We start from the raw sequence: 25,300 nt of genomic DNA on the forward strand, positions 1-25,300 counted from the left end.
AAATCACCCTATACTTCTCTTTCCAGGCTGTTGATGTCTTAATACTCTCTTTTCAAACCAAATTCCTCTCTTGTGTCTGGCTATGGCTCTTGGCTCCCCAGCCTTCTCATCTCCCCCATCTGGGTTAGTCATCTGTGGCATCACCAAGGGGTCTCTTTCTCTTAGCCTTCTATCTGACCTGAACTTTTGCATTTCTCTAAATGTCAGAGTGACTACACATACCACATTACTAGGCTGGAAGCTTAGTTAAGTTCTCTAATGTGATTTAAACACAGGAGTGCAGAAAACACTTCCATGGAAGCATGAACGCCTGAGAAGACTCAAACTTAGAGGATACTAGTTAGCTACTGAGACAGAAGGCACTATAACAAGACCCAAAGATATAATCAAATGAAGTTGAAAACTATTCCATTAAACACAAGTTTCTCCTTGACATTTAGAAAAACCAGGGCCTTTGCAATGGTACATTACCAATAGCTTCCCTTTATAGAGTGCTTCCTACTAAGCTACTATAGTAAATATTACTTTTCTTGTCTTATTTACCCATGTGCAGTATCTACATGGAGTCAGCATTATTACTACATCCATTTTACATTTTAGAAAGCTGAGGCTTAGCAAGGTTAAGTAACTTGACCCAAATCATACATCTAGTAAGTTGCAGAGCCAGGTCACCTTAATCGGGGCCACCTTGAAAGTGAGAGAATTCCCTGGTGATGAAGAAATCTGAAGTTGATACCTTTACTGGGATCCTTGTGGGCACATGATGCTAATATCAATGAAGAATATGGGTGAAGGCATCTAAGTGGACCCACTAACCCCAGGGTTTGAGCACATGCAGTGCACAGAGTTTTATCCTAGGTATTCTAGAGAATGCCAGAAGGAATGCCATGCATAGCTTTTTCCCTTGAGACAGAAGTCTGTGCACCTCTGCAGTTTAGGACATGGCTCTTGGATGCTCACATCTTACCCAGTACATTGTGACCCTTTCAGTTTCAGATGGGGCAGTCAGCCTTGTTTCATAGCTGGCCAATACCCTTGAATTGCATAAAGTTATAACAACTTTAGCAGACACTGAAATAGAGAAGTTTTTACCCATAATCTTGATATCCCAGCAAATCACTTTATCTTCATTTTTCAAAATTGTTTCTGTTTCTCATCCAGATACATACATACATACATTATTTTTGCATAGCTCCAGCCACAATCTAAATTTAATGCAGTATTTTATTTTTTCCCACTTAACATGACATTGTAAGCATTTCCCATATTGTTTTCATAATTATAATTTTAAAACTGCAGAATATTTGAGTAGATATGCCATCATTTGTTTCTTTAACCATTTTCCTATTACTAGGCATTTAGGCTATTTCTACTTTTATCATCATTTTAACTAATGCATCAATAAATGTCTTTGTACACATAACATTCTACTACTCATAGATCATTTATAAGAATAAATTCCCAGGAATGGAATTACTGAGTCAAAGGGTATTATCAGACAATCCTATTTTGATGAAAGCCCACAATTTTGCATAAGGACTAGAGGAATTTAATCAACAAAGCAGAGAATTATATCCAGATTTTCTCCCGGGATTAGAAAAGAGACAGCCAAGGTGGGGCACAGACAGGGATCTTACCTGTGTCCTGTGAGTTAGAATAAACGAACGAATTTCTGTTTTCAATTACTAGTGAAGTTTCCTTTGAAGGAAACACGGGGTGTAACCAAGACTTAAGTTTGGCATCCAAAGGTTTTCTAAGTAGAAGTGAAACCAAGGAAAATGAAATTGATGACAAGAGACTCTGGTTCTCTCAACTTTGAAAATCACCAAGTACCTATGAGGTTTCTTCTCTAGGGTAGGGAGATGGGTTCATCACACAGCTGCCAAGACAGCACCACACCTCAGTGTATGGGAGTGGGAGAGTTTGCATCCTAAATAACAAAGCCTCTGCTCCTGTGCTCCTTCTGAACCCAGGTCCTCTCTGGAGAACCTGGCTCCTCCCTAATCTGGTGTCTCTCCACCTTTGTTTGGGTCATGATATCCCTGACAATCTGCCTTCTCATTCAATCCAAAATTTGGCTGAACACTCCTGTCCTTCTTTCACCACATTATTATTCTCCTTTTTATAAACATTCGATCACATATGTTTCTTGAGCACCTACTGAAGTCTAGATGCTGTTCTCAGTACCAGGGATAAGAAGTTAACAACACAGACAAAAACAGGATAACAGGTCACTATCTCCTTATAATCAGGATAACTGTAACAAACTTAAAGGAAACTGCAACACAGGGATGCTGTACTCAACAGTTCAAGGATAATTGCTCAGAGAAATTGTTGAAGTCTCAGTCTATCAACACAAAATTTCTTCAGGCCCCCATGAGAATTCTTGTCTGATGACTTCATTCCCATTAACCTTCTAAATATGGAAAATGATTACTTTGTGTATCATAAACAAGGTCTTAACTGTATATTAGTCTCTTTTTTTTTCTGTTTTGTGAAGACTGGCATATTCTTTCCAGTTTGATTTTGAGCATCTTGAGGGCAGAAAGTGTCATCTCATGCTTCTGTGTTTAGAAGCCCAATACTGGGCACTTGGACACTTCACAAGTACTCACTGATTGGTAGATTGACAAGTTGGGTACACAAACGGTACATAGAGAGAAGCAACAGAAGAAATTCATACTTTGGAAAGAAGAAACCTAACACCAGCCAGTCTCTGTGTCTCCATTTCCTTTCTTGTTAAAAGAGGATGATCATCGTATTTCCCTCTCCAAGGTTGTTGTGAGTTAAGGCACAACGAGAGCTTGAGACAGCTTGTGGCACTGAGCAAGCACTCCCAGCATGTCATCTCACATCACCCTCCTTAGCATCATTATGATGAACTGATTGTGACGTTGTGTGGTGAAGTGTTTAGAACACAGGCTCTGGAGGAGTTTGCCTGGGTTCAGGTGCTGGCTTAACCTTTTTTATTTATTTGAAAAACAAATTTTTTGATTTCACATGTTTCATCATTTGAGTTCAGAGAGCATTTCAAAAGTACAGTCATCTCTGTATTTGCAGATTCCATGTCCACAACCATGGATAGAAAATATTTGAAAGAAAATTAAAAATAACAATATAACAATTAAAAATAATACACATTTTAAAGATACAGTATAACAGGTGTTTACTAGCATTTACATTGTATTAGATGTTATAAGTGATCCAGAGATGATTTTAAAGCACACAAGAGGAAGTGCATAGGTTACATGCAAATATTAATATCACACCATCTTACAGAAGAGCCTTGAGCATACCATTTCTAACTACGTGATGTGAAGAAGCTCCTTAACTTCTCAGGTTGCATCCAAAAAGAGGCACATACTCACCTCACAAGGTGCTTGTGATGCATGCGTAAGTGAACACTTACCCAATGTTAGTTAATATTATTCAGCAAAGACTCAGTGAATGGCCGTTCTGTGCATGCACCTGGTGCTCAGAGTATAGAAGAGGACACAGGATACACAGTCTCCCCACCTCCCCCTGCATGCCTGCAGTCCATAATGTGTTTTGGCATCATCAATCCATATAGCTAACTCCAGAGAGTGCCTGGCAGTTCAAAAATCATTTTCACATACATTTTGTGCATCAGCCATTTCAACAACCTTATGGTGCCAATGGAATTATTCTCACTTTCATAGATGAAAAAACTGAGAGTTTAAGTGGCTTATGAATCTGGAAGTTCCTTTGATTTCAAATGGCAAGGCTTCTCCACCCACATACTTGTCCCCAAACCTCATGAATGGATGAAATTCAGGCCCATAAATCTGTGGGGGTTCCTGAAGCAGGTAGTCCCCAAGATAACTAACACATACTAGTGGTTTTCAAACTTGAGCCTGCATCTTTATCACCTGGAGGGCTCATTAAAACACGACCAACAGGCCCCACCTTTAGAGTTGCTGTTTCAACAGGTACTGGGGTGGTGCTCAAGCACTTGCATTTTCCACAGGTTCTCAGATGATGCCAATGCCTATGTGCAATATCAACTTCTAATATGTGTGTATAATATATGATTAAGTCCTGGAGCACTAGAGAGAAGGGAAGAGTCAATAAAGACTACAGTCCTGGGAAAGACCTCTTACACTTTCTTACACAGAAAGCCTTCATATCACTTGTGATAATTGCCTAATAAAGGTATCTATATGTCAGTCTGGTAGCAGAACCAGTCTTATTGCAAAACAGAAAGAAAAAATTTATAACCCTTCAAAGTAAGAAACTGAACTGAAACAAAAACACATGTTGACCTTTTTCCCTTCCCTGCATTTTTTATTTGCACAGTCTGTGTCCTTCTGAATTCCAGCTAGCACCTGAAGACAACAAGCCAGGTCTCAGGGAAGGAAATGAGAGCCTTAATAGATTCCCCAGCCAAATGGAAAGCTAGAAACACAAGCCCGTCTTCTGATATTGAAAGCTGCCTTTTCTAAATACCAAGTTCAATTTATTTTTAAGCTTTCAAAATTGTCAGATGGCCAGTCAAGCCAACCTGCTCAATTGTAAAATTCAGCTCAGAAGACAGACTTCCCAGGAACCCAAATCGACCTTTCCTATGCATTTGCCCTATAACCTCCTAGGGTAATGCAGAGAAGCCAAAAAGGTAGTGTGGGTTTGGGGCACCTTCAGTACCACATCGTCAAAATATCCTTCCATGGATCATTCAAACTTCGTGGCAAAGGAGGGTGAAAGGGAATACACCACTGATGATTGCCCATAGAACCATGGTAATTAGACAAAGCAGAGGACATTTAATTTTGCAAAAATAAATATAATTTGTTATTTATCAGTTAGTTTACACCTAATCAGAATTTCTCAAGCGAGTGATAGGATCAATCTCACTGAGGAAACAGGGTTAATTAATCCAACTGATTGCATACATAAGCGGCAGGAAGAAGGCATATGAAGCTCTGTTTCTTTTCTGAGCCCTTCTGATGAGACTGTGTATGCAGCTCTCATAGCTTTAAATCCAACAGTGCCTGAAGGCAGGAAATCCATATTGGGAGTGCTGGGAGGGAAGGCAGGGGCCACTGCTGGCTTCCCAATTAGAGCCTTTCTCCAGGTCCCTGTTTCCGTTTTCCTCTAAATAAGAAGTTGGGTTTTTAATGATTCTCTTTCTAGTCACTTCCTTCCTGCTGCCTTGCTAGGTCATTTCAGCACATGCCTTCTCAACGAATCTATTTCTGGAAAAGACAGAGGAAAAATGACCTCATTCACTCATTGAGAAGTCAACGGGGCATCCCCAGGGCTGGCTGGTACCTCTGTGTGGAGGGGTCTCCCTGGCCTTCCTAGCGGTTTCTCATGCAACAGCCACCTCGGGACTCTACAGAGCAACCTGGCACAGGTGCACAAACACATATTAGCACCACTTCTGTGGTGAAGGCTGAAAGTAGCTTGAGAGGTGGTAGGATGCTTGGTCTTGTCCCAAGGAGCACACAAGCTAATCAAAAACACAGACCGAGATTGTCTCTTCACTCTGTTAATTTTTCCTTTGCTGTGCAGAAGCTTTTTAGTTTGATGTAATCCCATTTGTCTATTTTTGCTTTTGTTGCTTTTGGGGTCTTGTCCAAACTAATGTCAAAAGACAAATACTGTATGATCTCACTCGTATATGGAATCTAAATAAGTTAATCTCATAGAAGTAGAGAGTAGAATAGTGGTTACCAGAGACTGGGATGTGTTAGTTAGGTGGGGAGATAGAGAAACTGTTCAATGGGTACAAAGTTAGTTAGACAAGAGGAATAATTTCTGGTGTTCTATTGCACAATAGGGTGACTCTGGTTAACAATATCATAATGCATACTTCAAAATAGCTAAAAAAGAGGATATTGAATGTTCTTACCACAAAGAAATGATAAAGGTATGAGATGATCAGTATGCTAAATACCCTGTTAGACTTTTACACAATGTATGCATGTATCAGAACATCACGTGTACCCCATAATTATTTATAATTGTTATGTGTCAATTAAAAGCAAACATACAAACCAAAACACCATGGACCAAGATGTCAATATGACTAGAGCAGAAACCTATTTGAACCTTAGCAATGGACAGACAGGTCCTTAGAAATCCTCCAGTTCAGAGATGCATTTTGGTAAGAGGCATATCAACCCTCTGCATGATGTATAATTAGGTATGTTTGTGGATTTTCCTGGAAAGAAGTCACTCAGAAGATTCTCAAAAGACTCCATGATCTGAGAAAACTAAAGAAGCAGAGGTCACATGTGACCAGGGTCACAAGAGAAGCTGAGGCAAAGTCAGGAAGGACTCCCTGCTTTCCTCTGCAGTCTTCTTTCTATCACGCTCTTCGGAGACATCGACGACTGGCCTGCACATTGGCTGCTGGTGATTTGGAATCACATCCCAAATGCCAGATCCAATGTCAAAGGACACCTACAGATCCAAGAGATCTCAGCTTAGCATTCACCGAAGAGTTTTCTTCAAGGAGTTCCATGCAAAAAGCTTAGGAAACGGCTGTAAACGTTATCTTATTTTGCAGAGTCTTAAAGTTCACCAGCCTATTCAAGATTGTGGGAGAACAGCCTATTCAGGTTCCACAGTGAAGAAATCTGTTTCATGGTACTAAAGTCCACTTTCTCCACACAATAGACCACCGGACTCTCATTTTCCAGGAATGTCCATTGACTTCCTGAGGAACAAAGGCGCCTGTATCCTGAAATTCCTTCTTTTATCTTTTCTTTTGATTAAAGAACATGAGAGAGTCCTTTGGGAATGTAAATAATTACTGAGTAACAAGGCATTATAAACCACGAACAGCCCAGAAAAAGTTACTGCTGGGTCTGTGAGAGGAAGACGTGAGGGAAGTAGGTTTGCTATAGGGGATTGGTTCAGAATAACAGAACTCTGCTAAACTGAAAGGTCTTCAGGGCTTCCTTCTGAGGGGGATCTCCTCCATCCAGTCCATCTAAGGCAGTACCACCCGCAGGTTCATCATCCCATTATTTCTTTCAAAATGTTGATCAAATTTGACACGGTCTTGTTTATTTGTTGCTGGACTTGTAATTTGTCTCTGTCCTCCCCCAAACCCATTGGAATGTGGGATCTATGAAGCCAATAGCCTTTTATTCCCTATTCACTGCTGTAGCCACAACGCTGGCAAGTTTTACACAGAGTAAGTGCTTAAGGAATATATTTGGTACACACGTAGGAACACGTTAGTGAACGGATACAGAAACTGTTCATCGCTGTGTGTCCAGTGTCTACCCTGTGTTCAAAAGATGTTTCATGAATAAATGAATGGAGAAGGGGTGGCCTGCATTGTTTTTCATGCTCAAACTATGCTTGTGAGTATTGGGAGAAATGAGTGCTATTCAGGCCCTTCTTGGATTGATATAAAATTGAGTTTCCTTCCTCAATGACGAGTAATAGACTAGAATGTTTTTCAGATGGCACTAAGTCAGGTAAAGAAACATTAGAAGGTAGGATTTGAATTTAAGGAGACCTTTAACAATTTAGAAGCAAGGAGTCATTAAAAACAGAAAGATGTTTAAAATAGACAAAAATGGGCTCCATCTGGCAGAGACAAGTACTATAACAAAATAGCTGTGGGCCCTGAGTGAGCAGGAAAGTACTACAACAAATTGTAATATGAGGCGGGTGTATGTAGAGAATTATGAAACGAAAGCCTAGAGAGTAATCTTTCCACAAAACTTGGCATTGCTGAGGTTTTAATTAGAGTGGGAACTCAGATTTCATTCTCCTATTTTAAGGCTCATTTGGAGAACCTGGAAAAGATCCAGCTAGGAGAGAAAAAAAAAAAAAAAAAAAAAAAAGATTAACTGGGTGGAAAATGAAGTTAAGATCTAACCCAAAAAAGAAAAGGCTAAGAAGTGACTTAATCACCAGCACCAGGTATAAGAAGAGTGATTAGTACACAGAAGATTCTTCCTCATCTCTTCTGAGGACTAGACAAGGGTAAACAGACTCGGGCCACATTGGAAGCATTTCCACTTAAACATCGGGAAGAATTTCTTGATTATAAGGGGAAACATGCTGACCCCAGGCGCTGTGGGAAGCTGAGCAATTGCTACTCTGGAGATCTTTAATCGTAGGATGACAACCATCTGCCTTGGAAGGCTTAGCTAGAGGCAAGGGACCGGACCTAAGGACCTCTTGGCTTTCCTTCCATCTTTGATTCTTACGGCCGCTAAGCATCCCCATTCTACAGAAATCCTCCATTCCCGTCATAAGACAGACCCCATACTGTCCAAATCAGCATAGCTTCCCCTGGGAGGAGCTCGATTGTTCTCTTCTGAACGGGAAGGAAACCGATCGTGTTGCCTCAGCTGCTTCCCTTCTCCAGCCCCCACAGAGAGAGGACAGCTTTGGTCCTGATGGACCTCCACAAATACTGGGATGGGCCTGCTTCTCCATTTGTGTGGGATTGGAAGATGTGAATTCAGTTGGAGACAGCCGCTTTCTCCAAGAATCATGGAGTGTCAGAGCTGCAACACATTTCAGAGCGAATCTACACCCATCTCCTTGCTACTCAAATCAGGAAACTGAGAACTTGGAAGACTAAATGATTCTCTCCAGGTAGTGCAGCTGGTTCTTTTTCCACGGGACTAAAATCCAGGCCTCTGGCTCCTTATTCTACACTATATCCTTGCTACCTGTGTTTCTGCTGCAGTTAGAAGAAACATTTTTAATGTAGATAGAATGTCTAAAATCCTATCTTTGGTAGCTGGACTGCAGGTGAAAAAATGAGCAAGGGAGAGCAGAAATTCTAACAATAGAATTTCTGGCAGCATTATTCAACTTGAGTGAAAAAGGATAGGTCACTCAGACTCTCCAGCAGGTCAGTTTCCCTGTATTTAAGTGAGGCATTTGGGCCAGGAACATTTTAAGGCTTATACAAACTGCAGCATGTTATGATTCTGTGATTTGAAATTTTAGCTACGAAAATAATAATGAATAGAAACTCAGCTCCTGGTCTACAGGAATGAGTTTTTTGGGAGATCATTTGTGATGTAATTGGATGGTGGTCAGTCCTTTTGAGACTCGAAAATGGCAATTTTCTTTCTATTTTTAAAAGTAACTTACAAATTTAATATTGTGATGGGGAATATGCTTTAGCACCTGTACAAGGAAATCTCCAAGCCTCTTCTCCTATGCAGTCCCTTCACTGAGCTTCGGACAGGCACCCTAGTGACTCATGGGAATTATTTTCTGAAAGCTCTATTATACATCAGTATCTCTGAAACCAAAGTCAATGTCAACCAGAGTCAAATCAACAAAGTCAAATCCTCCTTTGGACTTGCTCATATCTGCACCATTATCTTCTTGCTTACCCAGACTCAAAATGTTACAGTCATCTTTGACTCCTTTCTGCTCCTTTAACCAGGCAGGCAATATATTGCATCATGTCTTTCACTATCATAGATCTCAGGTCCTCCCACTCATACTGCCTGCTGCTCTTGCAAAATTTCAGGCACTCATGACTCTCCTGCTTCCAGCTTTTTCCTGCCCTTTAGATGAGCTGAAGCAAAGGGGCCGGGAAATATAATAATGATTTCAGGAATAACAAGTGGGAGTGGGCCATATTTGGGAAACAGACTACAGAGTGAAATAACTTGAGAGAAGCATGATACCCCAAATCTTCAGAGCTCTTGGGCAGAGCATGGGCTGCCCATGGAATGTGAAAAGGGGTCACAAGTTATTTTATGTAGATATTGGAGAAAAGCACAACCCAAGGAGACTGGAAAACCTGAGTGCATCTGGTTTATACATATGCTATATCATTTACCTTTTACAACAATCCTATGAGATAAACACTGTTATCATCTTCACTTTACAGTTGAAAATAGTGAACCACAGAAAAGTTTCTTTATTTGTCTCAGGTCACCCACTTATTAAATGCCCAAACCAGGATCCACTCAAGACTTTCTGAGCACTAAATCATTCTATTACACTTCTTCTTCTTCTTCTTCTTCTTCTTCTTCTTCTTCTTCTTCTTCTTCTTCTTCTTCTTCTTCTTCTTCTTCTTCTTCTTCTTCTTCTTCTTCTTTCTTCCTCTTCCTCTTCTTCTTCTCCTTCTCCTTCTTTTTCTTCTTTCTTCTTTCTTCTTCCTTCTTCCTTCTTTCTTCTTCCTTCTTCTTTCTTCTTTCTTCTTTCTTCTTTCTTCTTTTTTTTTGAGACAGGGTTTTGCTCTATTGCCCAGGCTGGAGTGCAGTGGTACAATTACAGCTCACTGCAGCTTCAACCTCTCAGGCCCAAGAGATCCTCCCACCTCAACCTCCTGAGTAGCTGGGACTACAGACATGCAATACCATGTCTGGTTAATTTTTAATTTTTGGTCAAGATAGGGTCTCACTATGCTGCCCAGGCTGGTCTCAAATTCCTCGGCTCAAGCAATTTTCCTGCCTTGACTTCTCAAAGTGCTGGAATTTCAGGAGTGAGCCACTGCACCTGGCAACACTGCTTCTTAACTTGAGTAGAAACTTCCTGCCTAGACAGAAGTCATTTGAAAAGCTTAGTGCATCTTAGAGTATCTTCTAAGAGAAAATTGGTGTGAAACCATGGGGAATAAAGCCCAGTACTTGACATGGGATTTCAATTCATTTACTTGATATGACATAGTGGGTGATGCAAAATAGGTACATTTTTCTTTACCGTTTTCCACAAGTGACTTTTCACTTCAGTTTGCTTGGCCTGATAAATAGAGTGAAGTGAAAATGCATGCTCTTTGCATTCTAAAAACCCCACTACCTCAACCCTATCATTTTAGGCTCCTTTTTATTAAGCTCTGCTGATTCTAATTGTCATCTCTTATGATACTGACAAGTTTATCAACTGCTTCTGTCTTGTTTGACACCATCCAACAATAACAGGAAAAAAAAGGCAAGTGAGGATAAAGACATTCTTTTGAGCAGCCACTCATTTGCTCTAACACATCTGGCTAATGCATAGAGTATAAAATTGCTCAAGAAATATGGCCGCCAGGAACTTTGTTAATATTTTTGTGCCCAAGTTGATCTAAACTCTGAAGCTGAGCCAGTCTTATATGCAGACAGAATGATAATAAAAAATGTTGACTAAGTATCTACCATATATGCCAGGCACTGTGCTAGGCACCATTGGTTATCTTATATCATCCTACAGGAACCTAGTAGGGAGGTGTTATTGCTGTTTTTGATAGCATGGGAAATGGTTCAGAGATCACACAGCTCATTAAGTGATGCTAACAGGACTGGCATCTGGATCTGGCTGACACTAGATCAGTCTTTCATTTTGTAGTGTCTTGATTTGGGGCACTCAAGTGATAGAACGTAAGAAGCTCAGGGATAACTTCTTTGGCAGAGATTCCTAGTAACTTCCCAATAGCTATTTTCCCTCTTTCTGCAATAACAGAAACCCTAATTTTCAGCTAACTGTATTTTCCAGCCTAACTTAGAGCTCTGTGTGGCCATGTGCTCAAGCCCTAGAAAATGAAATATGAGTGAAAGTGTCACATGAAAGCTTCTGGGATCCTTCATTAAAAGACAACCAAAATGCATCCTTTGCTTTTTTTATCTTCCTGTTGGCTAGAGCATGGGTATAATGTTGAACCTCCAGCAGCCGTCTTGGGTCCTGTAGATGAGGGCCACCATGCTGGGATGGTGAAATAGAAAGCTAGAAATTGCTGGGTCTTGAAGATTTTGTGGCACAGAGCTACTTTGCACAGCAGATGGTTCAGCAGCCCTGCCTGAACTATGTATCTTGGGACTACTACATGAAAGAAATAAACTTCCATATTGTTTAAGCCAATGTAATCTTGGAACTCTGTTTCTCAGAATATTTTCATGATAACCTCCTCTTAAATGAACAAAGAACAGATCACTGGCTGGTTACTAATGCCTCAAATGTCTCCATTATGGCTTTGTTCATTCAATTAAGATATATTTACACAGAGTTTCTGGAAAGGAAGGTAACAGATCACTTAGAGTACATAACTGAAGCAACAGTAGGCAAAAATCAGGCAACCTTGAGGTGCCTATAACTTTTGTTGTTGTTTTTTTTTTTGAGACAGATTCTCACTCTGTCACCTAGGCTGGAATGCAGTGGCACACGATCTTGGCTAACTACAACCTCTGCCTCGCAGATTCAAGTGATTCTTTGCCTCAACCTCCTGAATAGCTGGGATTACAGGTGCCTGCCACCATGTCTGGCTAATTTTTGTATTTTAGTAGAGATGGGGTTTCACCATGTTGGCCAGGTTGGTCTCGAACTCCTGACCTCAAGTGATCCACCTGCCTCAGCCTCCCAAAGTGCTGGGATTACAGGTATGAGCCACCATACCTGGCTGAAGTGCTCATAATTCTGTGGCAGGCATTGGTGCTGCTATTGGGTGTGAGGAGTCAAGAGGGAGTGGGCAGAGTGAGGTCCTCTCTGCTCTTGACAATATGGAAAAAAGAAATCCAATTTCCTTTTTCTTTTCTACCTAACAGTTTTGTCCAGGGCAGTTCTTTTCTAGGAAATGTACCCCATATCTGTGATTACACAGAGCAAAAGTTCAGATTACATCAGTTTGGGATTAACGGTAATGATGACACCTTTGTATTGACAATACTAGACTGAAACAGGAGAGTTAGGATCAGGAAATGAAAACATTCTCCCCATACCACCTCAACTTCATGGGCAAAATGGGGGGCACCCTCCATGAGCAGTCAGTCATTGATGTATTTACCAATAAGTTTGTTCAACAAACTTATTTACTATCTACTATGTGCCAGGAATACTTTTTATGGATTAAATATTAAGAAAATGTTAAGGACATTTTAAATTTATGATTACAAAATCATCTCATCTAGATAGTCTTCTTGCAGAACTAAGCTGAAAGTCAATTTAAAAAAAACTACTATAAAGCAAGCAAAACAATTGGTTACCTACTACATTGAAGGCACTGCCCTAAGTGCTGTGTAATATGTGAAAATGAATAGGCAAGGCAAAGTTGCAACCTTCAAGGAATTTAGGACCCAGTAAGGAGATGCATTAACTCATAAATAACTATGATATAAAGCAGAATATACTTGAGTGCCTCACGAGGTACAAGATACAAGGACCATGCAGAGGACAAATTTTGCTGAGTCACTGAGGGGTGGCCTCCACTCAAGAGTAAAATAACCATCTCATAAATTGGTATGATACCCCAACATCATTTATTAAATAGGGAATCCTTTCCCTATTGCTTATTTTTGTCTGGTTTGTCAAAGATCACGTGGTTGTAGATGAGTAGCGTTATTTCTGAGGCCTCTGTTCTGTTCCATTGGTCGATATATCTGTTTGGGTACCAGTACCATGCTGTTTTTGGTTACTGTAGCCTTGTAGTATAGTTTGAAGTCAGGTAGCATGATGCTTCCAGCTTTGTTCCTTTTGCCTAGGATTTCCTTGGCTATATGGGCTCCTTTTTTGTTCCATATGAAATTTAAAGTAGTTTTTTTCTAATTCTGTGAAGAGAGTCAATGATAGCTTGATGGGAATAGCATTGAACCTATAAATTACTTTGGGCAGTATGGCCATTTTCATGATATTGATTCTTCCTATCCATGAGCATGGAATGTTTTTCCATTTGTTTGTGTCCTCTCTGATTTCCTTGAGCAGTGGTTTGTAGTTCTCCTTGAAGATGTCCTTCACATCCCTTGTAAGTTGGATTCCTAGGTATTTTATTCTTTTTGCAGCAATTGTGAGTGGGAGTTCACTCATGATGTGGCTGTTTGTCTATTATTGGTGCATATGAATGCTTGTGATTTTTGCACATTGATTTTGTATTCTGAGACTTTGCTGAAGTTGCTTATCAGCTTAAGGAGATTTGGGGCTGAGATGATGGGGTTTTCTAAATATACAATCATGTCATCTGCAAACAGAGACAATTTGACTTCCTTTCTTCCTATTTGAAAATTATTTCTTTCTCTTGCCTGATTGTCCTGGCCAGAACTTCTAATGCTATGTTGAATAGGAGTGGTGAGAGAGGGCATCCTTGTCTTGTGCCGGTTTTCAAAGGGAATGCTTACAGCTTTTGCCCATTCAGTATGATATTGGTTGTGGTTTTGTCATGAACACTTCTTATTATTTTGAGATATGTTCCATCAATCACTAGTTTATTGAGAGTTTTTAGCATGAAGGGGTGTTGAATTTTATCAAAGGCCTTTTCTGTATCTCTTGAGATAATCATGTGGTTTTTATCATTGGTTCTGTTTATGTGATGGATTATGTTTATTGGTTTGCATATGTTGAACCAGCCTTGCATCCTAGGGATGAAGCCGACTTGATCGTCATGGATAAGCTTTTTGATGTGCTGCTGGATTCAGTTTGTGAAAAGGGGTCACGAGTTATTTTATGTAGATATTGGAGAAAAGCGTGACCCAAGGAGACTGGAAAACCTGAGTGCATCTGGTTTATATATATGCTATATCATTTACCTTTTACAACAATCCTATGAGATGGACATTGTTATCGTCTTCACTTTACAGTTGAAAATATTGAGCCACAGAAAAGTTTCTTTATTTGTCTCAGGTCATTCACTTATTAAATGCCCAAACCAGGATCCAAAATGTTTATAGTATTCTCTGATGGTAGTTTGTATTTCTGTGGGATCACTGGTGATATCCCTTTTATTATTTTTTATTGTGTCATTTGATTCTTCTCTCTTTTTTTCTTTGTTGGTCTGGCTAGCGGTCTATCTATTTTGTTGATCTTTTCAAAAAACCAGCTCCTGGATTCATGAATTTTTTGAAGGGTTTTTCATGTCTCTATCTCTTTCAGTTTTGCTCTGATCTTAGTTATTTCTTGTCTTCTGCTAGCTTTCAAATTTGTTTGCTGTTGCTTCTCTAGTTTTTTTAATTGTGATGTTAGGGTGTCGATTTTAGATCTTTCCCACTTTCTCCTGTGGGCATTTAGTGCTATACATTTCCCTCTAAACACTGCTTTAGCTGTGTCCCAGAGATTCTGGTACATTTTTTCTTTTTACTTATTGGTTTCTAAGAACTTATTTATTTCTGCCTTAATTTTGTTATTTACCCAGTGTTCATTCAGGAGCAGGTTTTCAGTTTCCATATAGTTGTGCAGTTTTGAGTGAGTTTCTTGATCCTGAGTTCTGATTTTATTGCACTGTGGTCTGAGAGACTGTTTGTTATGATTTTCATTCTTTTGCATCTGCCAAAGAGTGTTTTACTTCCAATTATGTGGTCAATTTTAGAATAAGTGTGATATGGTGCTGAGAAGAATGTATATTCTGTTGATTTGGGGTGGAGAGTTCTGTAGATGTCTATTAAGTCCGCTTGGTCCAGAGCTGAGTTCAAGTCCTGAATATCCTTGCTAATTTTCTGTCTCATTGATCTGTCAAATACTGACAGTGGGGAGTTAAAGTCTCCCAGTATTATTGTGTGGGAGTCTAAGTATCTTTGTAGGTCTCTAAAAAGTTGCTTTATGAATCTGGGTGCTCCTGCATTGGATGCATATATATTTAGAATAGTTAGCTCTTCTTGTTGCATTGATCCCTTTACCATTAAGTAATGCCCTTCTTTGTCTTTTTTGATCTTTCTTGGTTTAAAGTCTGTTTTATCAGCGACTAGGATTGCAACCTGCACTTGTTTTTTTTTTATTTGCTTGGTAAATATTCCTTCATCCCTTTATTTTGAGCCTATGTGTGTCTTTTCACATGAGATGGGTGTCCTGAATACAGCACACTGATGGGTGTTGACTCTGTCTAATTTGCCAGTCTGTGCCTTTAATTAGGGCATTTAGCCCGTTTCCATATGCAGAAAACTGAAACTGGACCCCTTCCTTACCTTGTAGAAAAATTAACTCAAGATGGATTAAAAACTTAAATGTAAGACCTAAAACCATAAAAACCCTAGAAGAAAACCTAGGCAATACCATTCAGGACATAGGCATGGACAAAGACTTCCTGACTAAAACACCAATAGCGACAGCAAGAAAAGCCAAAATTGACAAATGGGATCTAATTAAACTAAAGAGCTTCTGCACAGCAAAAGAAACTATCATCAGAGTGAACAGGCAACCTGCAGAATGGGAGAAAATTTTTGCAATCTATCCATCTGACAAAGGGTAATATCCAAAATCTATAAGGAACTTAAACAAATTTATAAAAAAAGAAAAAGAAAAAGAATAAACAACCTCATCAAAAAGTGGGCAAAGGATATGAACAGCCACTTCTCAAAAGAATACATTTATGCAGCCATCAAATATATGAAAAAAAAGCTCATCATCACTGGTCATTAGAGAAATGCAAATCAAAACCACAATGAGATACCATCTCATGCCAGTTAGAATGGCAATCATTAAAAAGTCAGGAAACAAAAGATGCTGGAGAGCATTCGAGAAATAGAAATGCTTTTACACTGTTGGTGGAAGTGTAAATTAGTTCAATCATTGTGGAAGACAGTGTGGCGATTTCCCAAGGATCTAGAACCAGAAATACCATTTGACCCAGCAATCCCATTTTTGGGTATATACCCAAAGGATTATAAATCATTCTGCTATAAAGACACATGCACATGTATGTTTATTGCAGCACTATTTACAATAGCAAAGACTTGGAACCAACCCAAATGCCCATCAATGATAGACTGGAAGAAGAAAATGTGGCACACATATACCATGGAATACTGTACAGCCATAAAAAAGGATGAATTCATCTCCCTTGAAGGGACATGGATGAAGCTGAAAGCCATCGTTCTCAGCAAACTAACATAGGAACAGAAAACCAAACACCACATTTTCTCACTAATAAGTGTGAGTTGAACAACGAGAACACATAGACACAGTAGGGGAACACCACACAGTGGGGCCAGTTGGGAGGTGGGGGTAAGGGGGTGATAGCATTAAGAGAAATACCTAATGTAGGTGACGAGTTTATGGGTGCAGTAAACCACCATGGAACTTGTATAGCTATGTAAGAAACCTGCACATTCCTCACATGTATCCCAGAACTTAAAGTGTAATAATAATTTTAAAAATTGGTATGATACCCCATTGCTGCAGTTTTCTGTTTGCAGAACAGGAAGACAGTAAAGTTATTTTTCCCCCCCATCCCCACCCTCAACTAGAGGAATGTCAGCACAGGCCTCTCTCAGGATGTCAGAGAAGGGACATCCTGAGAGAGGCCTGTGCTGACATTCCTCTAGGGGTGAATCCTAACCCCTTCTCTGAGGAGGGATTTTATGAATTCGAGGTCTTTTACAGCCGTGTAATTCGATGGTTCTTCTACCTCTATTCTTGACACAAACTCTTGCTCTCTGGATTACCTGGGCTTTCTAAGCCTTGTCATATTATATTCACTTGGCAGAAGTGAAGCACAAATGTGCGTAGGTAGAGAGGCCTCCAAGGAACACCAGGCTCACAGATTCTCCTTTTGTCTCATCCAGTAGCATAGAGAGAGGGTGAATTCCCAAGAAGAAGTGTTCAGACATGTCAAACGTGAGGTTATGAGATGAAGTCTTCAAAAGTATTTTATTAAAGTGATGGACTCTTCCGAATGGAGAAAATCCATCCTGAGTATATGTGTTTTAGAGGAATGACTTTTCATATAGTAGATTCTCTACAGGGTAAGTGCTTTCTTCCCAGGGTTTTTATATTATTCCCCTGTCATTCTTTTTCTTTTTCCTCACTAAATTTCATGCTGTCCTTGCCCAGTTCACTTATTTGCTGCTCAAAGCTAAAAATCTCCCTACTTTTATGCGACTCTCCTAGAAATTGCTCTATGACAAAGAGTAAGAGAGTAGCATAAAGAGCTAAATGAACTATTTTGGATGTGACAGGAATTGTGTTTGCCTTTTGGCGCTGCTTTCCAACTTTCTTTGTGAAGCCTCTCTTGCTCCGATGGCCCCAGCAGCTCTCTGGCACAAATGGAAACACAGCCATCGTACACTGCTCCACTTGGAGACAAATGGATGCCCAATTGCTCTGGGACTAAATTCTGCTTGATAAAATGCTGTGTTTCCAGATTTTTCAATCTCTTCTTCACCCTCTATCTGAAGGCTAAGACCATCATCATCTAATTTGAAGGTGGTTATTACTCTTCTGCGTTGGCAAATACAGATACAGGGCATATTTGCCTTTCTTTCAAACTCATTTGGAAGACTTAAATAAGTTCTCTTACTGCATTTAATTTCATTTTCTCAATATCTACATGCTGTTTGTTGATGCAATAATATACTTCTGTCTGTGCCTCTAGTTTTGAATCATTCTTTCCAATTTGAATAAGATTCCAATAATACTTTGGATGGGTTTTCAGAAGAAGGATCTTGGGTCATTTCTCCTAAACCTCTGTTAATTGAAGACAGGATTTGGGATTTAGGAATACAGAGTCACAGAGGTTCAGCCTTGAAAGAGGCTTTAGAAGATCTTTATAGTAGATTAGTTATAGTTGCTTAGTCTGTTAACCTGTTATAGTAGGTTAGTCTGATGGTGTCAGTGGATAACAAGGAGAAAGATTTTGGAAAACCAGAAAGGCTACTGGGAAGAAAATAAGCAGGTGTCAAAACATACTCTCTAAAGTTATATCAAGTGAATCACAGTTTCGTATGCAGAATTTCAAGAATGGTTCCGCACACCTAGTGTAGCTTTTCTATTCTCAGGACTCTTCTACATAGACCAGATGATTCCTGGGTAGGAATTAAGTTCATCAATGAAGTTTTTATCAAACCTGTAACTCCCTGACGCATTTGATCTTCATGGATCAGAGAGTATAGCTCTCCTTTCTGTAGATCATTTCAGTATATGTCAAACAAATAATGTGAGAATTACTGAGTGTTTTTTATTACTCTCTATTTCATTTGTTTACACAGAGTATGTAACGAACTTCCAGGAAGCCAGAACTTCTAGAAGCTCAAGACCAAGGTGCTGAGATGTAGGCCTGTGGACAGTGAGGCTTTCTTGCTACAATAATCTAATACCAGTTTTTGTAACAATGGGCATGTAACAATGCATGCTGTAGATGATGGAAAGAAGAGAAAGTGAAAAGAAGATGGGAGATTGATGAGAAAGATATTCCAACCATTGGGAAGGAAAGAAAGCTTGGGGAATATATTGTATAGCTCACCGCTCACATGATTCCAGTGTACAGGGATCTCTCCCTTCCTTGCTCTTCTTTGGCACTGGCCGTGTTCACCTTTCTGGCTAACCTCTAAACATCTGAGGCAGGAACCCTGTCAGTTTGGTTCAGTGTTGACGGTGTGGCTATGCCCCCACCCAAATCTCATCTTGAAGTGTAATTACCATGTGTGGAGGGAGGGACCTGGTGGGAAGTTATTGAAGCATGGGGGTGGTTTCCCCCATGCTGTTCTCATGATAGTGAGTTCTCATGCGATCTGATGATTTTAGAAGGAACTCTTCCCTCTTCGCACTCTCTCTCCTGCCACCATGTAAGATATGTCTGCTGCTTCTTCTGCCATGATAAGTTTCCTGAGACCTCTGCTGCCATGTGGAACTGTGAGTCAATTAAACCTCTTTTCTTTATAAATTACACAGTCTTGGGCAGTTCTTTATAGCAGTGTGAAAGTGGACTAGTACAAATGTCATATCCTTATCATCTGTTATAGAGCCTGTCATATAATAGATGCTCAGTAAATATTTGTGCACTAATCAATCATATTTTAGCACTGAACTTTGCAGATCTATAACACTCAATCTGTGTTAGGGCAGTCTTGCCAATTACAAAATTGTAGGCCATTCAGCATGCTTATTTGACATCCTTCCAGAAGGCATGGTGCTCCTCTTACTGTGGTTATTGACCCTCTGAGTTTGAAGATAACTAATGAAGACATTGAAAGCGTACTTTTTAAAAAGATAGGACATTCTCTTCTTATTGGCTAACTGCACCTATGGGAAAAAGAAGTCTTCTGAGCCAGAAAGAGTTGGGTCAAAGAGGAACGCTTGGGCTGGAATCTGCCAGAGAAACTTGGCCCTTCAAGACATGTAAGCAGCAAAGCAATTTAAGGACATGGGCCCTAAAAAGAAAACAGTACCTGCTTTGCTGAGCAGCCTTCTCTGGAAATTGCTGGGTTAGCAACACGTTGCACCCTGTGAAAACTTGTGACTTCAATGTGAGAAAAAAACGTTTTAATTAAATTGGGTGTTTTTGAATCTTCCTCAGGGAGTTAGAGTTTGGGGGTAGAAAAGCTGAGAACTTTATTACAATGAAAGGAGTCTTCTCAGAAATCCTGGAACCCTACAGTTCTTAGTAAGATACATCATTCATGTGTGGCTGCACTTTTGCCTTTAGAAGCACTGCTGCCATTAGCATTCTTTCACAGTCAAGCAAGGCTAAAGCTGGAATACTGTGTTAGGTGTGTGGCCTAGAAGGGGCTACATTGTGCTTTTACAAAGTGTTTTTTATAGGATGTAGGTTCTCAGGAGTGGGAGAGTTCCCCATAGGGCTTGGCATTTCTTAGATTTGTTTGCTTGTTTTGCTTTGTTTCGAATTTGGAAAGATGATCTTAACGAGGTACAGTAGGATTAGGGAACTTTTCTTCAGGTCTCAGTGGCCTCTGGTATTCAATTATATTCAGGCAATGTTAATTGAGCACTTTCTACATGCAAATCACTGTCCCAAGTTCTGAGGACATGCAGAGGAATATGATGCCAACTCTGGTCTGAAGAAGTTCACAGATGAACACATTCTTAACCCTAATATAAGTAAGGTTGGGAAAATTACTGTATGTACAAATAAAGAGAGGCCTGTAACAGGGAAAGATAAGTTTCTCTTGAGATGAAGTTGGAAAAGGCATTGCTAAGAAAGAGATGAGCTTGGCCTTACAAGTTACTCAGCATTTCCATGGCTAGGGATGTGGGGATGGAAGAAGAAGCAAAGAATAAATATATGCTATGGAGAGCATGCTGTCAAGGTTGTCAGGTACCATGCATGCTTGGGTAGGCTGCGTGGATTTGTTGCACTTAGAATCTATGTGCCTTTAAGCACATTCTGTACTTCTCTGTGTCTCAGTGGCCTCAATTGTAAAGTGAGGATAATGATAGTGCCTATTTCATGGAGTTGTTTGGTGATTCAGTGAGTTAATACATGTAAGTGCTTAAAACAGTGTCATGCATATAAGAACTTGAAAAGTGCTCGCTATTATAATTCTTCAGTATAGATGTTCAAACCTATCTTTTTGGGCTTATCTTGCACTGCTCTTTACTAGCATAACACCCAAACAACTGGCTGGCTGTCTCATGCACCTGCAAACATACTCCTTACTTTGCTGACTATGTGCTCTTCTATTGAGTTAGTTTCTGTGTCCAGAATTTCTCCATCTATCAAAATCCTCCCTGTTGAAGGCCTACCTTAAACACATGATGTGACTTCCAGAGAAACATGAGTACCCTCATTGCACTTCACAGGCATTGTGGCAAGGTTTTGGAAGCTCTCCCCTTCTGAAACTTGCCATTAACCATGGCTACTACCAACCCTGCAGAGTGACGCATAAGGTCTAGGGAATGACAGGGTTTTTTCTTCGTACCCCCTAGAAGGAAGTACATGCCCCATGGGGAAGGGAAGATTCATCTTTCTGCTATTCCTGGATTTCCCTGAAAGATAACAGCAATACAGAGGAACAAGATAAACATTAACATTTGATGGCCACCTGCATGTGCCAATGTTTGTCTTAACTGAGTCTGAAGGCCATTGCCACCTTTGTGAATAAGCCAGGGCATGACACTCTCTATGAAGCTCCCAAGAATATTTAGGCCAGCCTATTTAACAATGGAAAAGGGACTTGTTTCCTCAATTTTGAAAATTGTTCATAGATTGAGCCAGTAGAGTTATCCAATGTGGATGGAAGGTTCCCCATGAAGGGGTCAATTGAGTCAGAGGCAAATGTTTGGTGTAGAGCCAGGCTGTTGGATAGAGCCCCAAATATTTGGGAATACACGGATGAGAGGGAAGAAGAAGGCTTTCCTATTTGCTTTTTACCTATCAGTCTGAGGACAAATTGGTGATTTCAGGCTCATGCCTCTGTATCACAGTGTGTTAGCATCCACCATTAATGTGGTGCTTGGCAGAGAGGTTCAGGGCTGAACACACAAGGGCCAGAGCTGCTTTTCCACATCAGCTCTCTCAAGCCTGGAGAATCTTGGCTGGGAGTGTGGGGGAAGGGAAGGGGAGGAAGGGAGGACATGGCCCCAGCCACCCACTGTGCCATTCCTGGGTTTTGATTAAAGAGGAAAATATTGGCTCTGACATTCTCGATTTGCAAGATCCAAATGTATTTTGACTTTTTAGAAGAACTAAGGGTTCAGGTTTCACAAGAATGATCTTGCCTAGAACTTCTGACTCAAACCTAAAGCTGTTTGGCTTCTCAGTAGTTGAATGCACAGCAAGCGCAGTTAGCAAAGTGACATTGCTATGGCTGCAAGTTGCACAACAGCATAATGTCAGCCTTCTGATGAGTGCTGGGCTGTTGAGCAATGCCACTTGGAAGAGAGAGGTCACACACAGAAACGTGTCCAACAGTTCTAAGAATGTTATATCTTTATAAATATTCAATATATTTCTTTATGTGTTACAACCTAGACTTTCCAAACCTCTGATTCATGTTTTTCCAGAAATCTCAGGTCAGGCAGTACATTTTCAATTGACACGTTCATTTGGAAATATCTCACAGTGAAACCAGAATAGGGCATTTCAAATCAAGGAGGAGTTCCACACAGAGGTCTCCACTCATTGCATCTACCCTCTCTTCCAGTCTCTACCTGCACCCCTTTCCTTAATGCTTAGTTTGTAGTAGCTGAAATCAAAAGCCTCCATGAGGCAAGGTGGGCAGACTCAGGCAAAATTCCCCATCCTGTCATCCTAGCAGGGAAGACACAAGCATTCCAGTATGTCCAGTAGAGGACTGGGGCACCCTGCAATCTCTCCTCCCAGGATGAACCTAGCAGTCAGCTTGGATGGGATGTTGTCATTTCTCTCTCTGGCCCTGGGAAGAGAGGAGTCATGAACACAATCAAGGACAAGAAGTTGGCTAACCATATGTAGAGTTGGGATCCCATTGGATATTGCTTCCTGGAGAATGAAAAAATATGGCTCCATATTGGGCAGGTGCTCAGCAGCAATGGCTTATGGCCCTTCCTCTACTGATCTTTTCCTTTATCTCTTTGGTCATTATGCTCGGTGTTAATATGGGTTGCTAAGGATCCATATGTGCATGGTAATTTGGTAAAACATTTCCCTCATAGAAAGCAGAACTTTTGGAGCAGGGCATAGTGGCCATCTTAGGAGCATCTGAGGAGAAAGTTTTGCCCCCTTTTAAATTCTTAAAACGGACATTCAACTTATTCAATTTTTTCCATTTAAAAAAGGTGTGTGTGTGTGTGTGTGTGTGTGTGTGTGTGTAGGAGCTAATAAAGTATGAACAAATGCACTTCAAAGACTAAACTGGACTGTAAATTCAAATGAGAAGACAGTCTTCATTTAGGAAAAAATCAGAGAAAATACCTCAGGGAGGAAAAGGTATCAAATCTAACTGTTAGCATGTAATAATATTTTGTCAGGAGTTTTTCCCTCATTTCTGCTCAACTACAGAGTTTCAGCTAGCATTAATCTTCTAATCAAAAGGGAACAAATCTATTTATAATTGACATAAATGATAGTCCTATTTATAGTTCTCTTTGGCGTTCCATGTTTCTCTGTGGGAGATTTTCCCTGAAACAAAAGCCTACTTTTTGAAGCAACTGTGTTCCAGGGACAGCCTTGATCATTTCTGCTGCCCGAGAGATGTATTTAATTAACCTCTTATCCCTACTCATGGGATGGCGGAATGTGAAAAGTACTGACCAATATTACAGCAATTCCTACATTTGCCCTTGTAATTCCAGTCCACAGAAATCATACATGACCCAAAAAGGAATGACAGTCCCCACGTTCCAAAGGAAGGGGCATGAATGCATCTTGGCTAACCCACTTTCAACTTCAGGATGTACTGTAGCCTAGCCCTCCCTCAATTCTAACAACACTTAACTCAAATTACCTCTGGAAACTGGTAGCGGGTTCTGATTTTCTAAGAATTTTGTGGCAATTCCACAGGTATTATCTCACCTGGTACTAAAAAAACTGTTTTTGGTAGGCAGGTGGGGCTGACTGTATCCATTTTACAAGGGAGAGAATTGCCTGACGGAACCCAGCTGACCTGTGAATTCAAGGCTTTTCAGTGTGTCCAGGTCTCCTCAGCTCATATTCAGAACTCTTTTTGATATCCAATATTGTGCTGATAACAAAATAAATATTATTCAAATATACCCAGACATTCACTTAAATTCTCAAACTCTGCCAAAATTCACTCAAATTCTGCTTAATTTATTAACAAAACTCTGTTTTGAGGAATCCTCATGCTAAAAGAAAAGCAACCAACAGTGCCCATGTTATCTGCATCAAATCCTATCTGGACCGGGGGATACAGAGGATAAGATGGGAGGGGAACCTCATGACTCCAGGTAGAATTTTGACGCATCATTGAACTTGAGTTGGAAAGACTGGCCTGGCAGCTCTACAAAAGGAGGGATTTTTTCCTGAGCTTTTCATCAACTCAAAGTCAAAGCAGCTTGTTCGCCCAGTATTTCTGGCTTCTCTCAGGCTATAGAACACAACCATACCTCTACCTAGCCAAGGACCCAGGCAGACAGTACATGAAGGTGCAAATTCCACCTACTTTTAAACATTAGTAGACAATTTCACAAGACTGTATACAGAGAGAGAAGGATGAAAATTTTTTGTATTCTTTTGGAAATTCAGTAAACATGTTTTGAGATCTGCCATATCCAGGAAGAATATGAGAAGAAATGTTATTTTTATATATTGTTACTTACTTTAATTGTATCGGTTTATGATGATTATTCTGACATACGGGTAAGAATTGTTTTCTTAACCAGAGTGAAGGTAACCTTAAGGCAGATTTGTATGTTACTTTTTGGGAGCGTGATGGACGTTCATGAACATTAGTTTTTTGCTCTGGCTTTTTCGTTTCAGCTTCCCCTTGGTTTCTAGCACAATTCTAGGTACACAGTTATCCATAAAACATTACTGAATTTAATGACATTGAAAATAATGACTTTCTTCTTTTTGGTCAATATTTTGCAACTGGCATTCCAGTCAAAATTCACTAAGTTGGATCCATTTCTGGCACCTGAGATTTGATTCTATAATCTTGTAACTTGTTGACAATCCTTCTGCAGGGCAAACAGGAATGCGAGCCCCTTTCTAGTTACTCAGAAACTTTAGAAATTAATACTTTTGAGTGTAGCACATGGAGCTCTTTTT

At 40.1% G+C, this 25,300-nt stretch overlaps 1 protein-coding gene across 5 annotated transcripts in view; it reads right to left on the reverse strand.

Annotated features, from left to right (window-relative positions):
• Positions 1-25,300, reverse strand: part of IGF1 (insulin like growth factor 1) — an 82,817-nt gene that overhangs the window by 35,216 nt on the left and 22,301 nt on the right.

This window comes from Macaca mulatta, chromosome 11, assembly GCF_049350105.2.
Source record: "Macaca mulatta isolate MMU2019108-1 chromosome 11, T2T-MMU8v2.0, whole genome shotgun sequence".
NCBI lineage: Eukaryota > Metazoa > Chordata > Mammalia > Primates > Cercopithecidae > Macaca > Macaca mulatta.